We start from the raw sequence: 1,701 nt of genomic DNA, 5'->3' as shown, positions 1-1,701 counted from the left end.
GAGGAGAAAGTCAAGGCAATCAAAGAATGGCCAAGTCCTACAAATGTGAGCGAGGTGAGAAGCTTTCACGGTTTAGCAGGATTCTACCGATGGTTTGTCAAGGATTTCAGCACTATTGCCGCCCCGCTTACGGAAGTCATTAAAAAGGACGTTGGGTTCAAATGGGAAGCTGCACAAGAAAACGCCTTCCAGGCCTTGAAAGAGAAGCTTACTAATTCCCCTGTTTTAATTCTTCCTAATTTTATGAAAACTTTTGAGATTGAGTGTGATGCCTCCAAGATAGGTATTGGAGCTGTTTTGATGCAGGATCATAAGCCCATAGCTTTCTTCAGTAAGAAGCTAGGAGGAGCGACACTCAACTATCCGACCTACGTTAAGGAGCTTTACGCATTGGTCCGAGCACTACAAACTTGGCAGCACTATCTATGGCCAAAGGAGTTCATCATTCATACGGACCACAAGTCTCTTAAGAATTTAAAGGGTCAACAAAAGCTCAACAAACGTCATGCGCGGTGGGTCGAATTTATAGAAACTTTCCCATATGTGATCAAGTACAAAAAAGGTAAAGATAATGTTGTAGCCGAGGCATTATCTCGAAGGTATGTTTTGCTTACTTCTTTGGATTCAAGATTGTTGGGTTTTGAGCAAATAAAAGACTTGTATGCTAATGATTCTGATTTTAGCAAAATATTTCAATCTCTCTGTAGTCTAAGAGATCCCCATCTCTCTTAGAAGTACACTTCATTCTCCCCTTCAATCCGCTGCTAATCCACCTTTTCACCTTCTTCGTCGTTCATCTCTCCATTCCGCTGCATCTTCAACCCATTCATCTTCATCATTTCATTCATCCCTCTTCAAGACCTTGCAAAGTGTGTCCTTGGGCATAGATCCTCACCTAGGAGTCTATCAAGAAAGCACAAGTTTGTCGTTTTATCCGCGAATTAAGGTTGGAAATCCGTAACCATTGCTTGACCGGTGTGTTTAACATGGTCATTGAAATGGTGGAAAAGGGGGCCATGATTGAAGGTGGGTTAGAGGAAGAGAAAAAACTTAGGCGCGAAAGGGTTTCCTCGCGTTCGACCCACCCAACAAAAATTACGAACAAGAAGAGGAAATGGGATAAGGTGGACAACGCAAGGTGAAACGCTAAGTATAGGGAGTGTAGGACTTGCGGAAAGCACCACAACGGTTCTTGCTGGAAGGCCGTGAGTGCATGAGGTCGCTGTGGAAGCAAGGATCATGCAATCCGAAACTATCCAAGGATGGAAAATGGCGATGGGCTAAGGACTTGCTATCTGTGTGGAAAAGAGGGACATTTTAGGAGGGAATGTCCGACACTTGATGTGGGAAGACAAAACCATCAACGTGGGAACCGTGGCGAGAGTTCTTTACCGCCACCACCAAAGAGACAAGAAACTACTGCTGGGGAAACTGCTGTTGGGGATTTTAGGGCGATTACTTGTATGTTGTTGAGAACCTTTCTAAGTTCAATTCGTGCATTACATAGTATCATAATGCANAAGAAGCTAGGAGGAGCGACACTCAACTATCCGACCTACGTTAAGGAGCTTTACGCATTATTTCGAGCACTACAAACTTGGCAGCACTATCTATGGCCAAAGGAGTTCGTCATTCATACGGACCAGTAGTCTCTTAAGAATTTAAAGGGTCAACAAAAGCTCAACAAACGTCATGCGCGGT

Source organism: Camelina sativa, unplaced genomic scaffold, assembly GCF_000633955.1.
Source record: "Camelina sativa cultivar DH55 unplaced genomic scaffold, Cs unpScaffold00395, whole genome shotgun sequence".
In the NCBI taxonomy this organism is placed as follows: domain Eukaryota; kingdom Viridiplantae; phylum Streptophyta; class Magnoliopsida; order Brassicales; family Brassicaceae; genus Camelina; species Camelina sativa.
The sequence above is the reverse complement of the archived record's forward strand: the minus strand, read 5'-3'. Positions refer to the sequence as shown.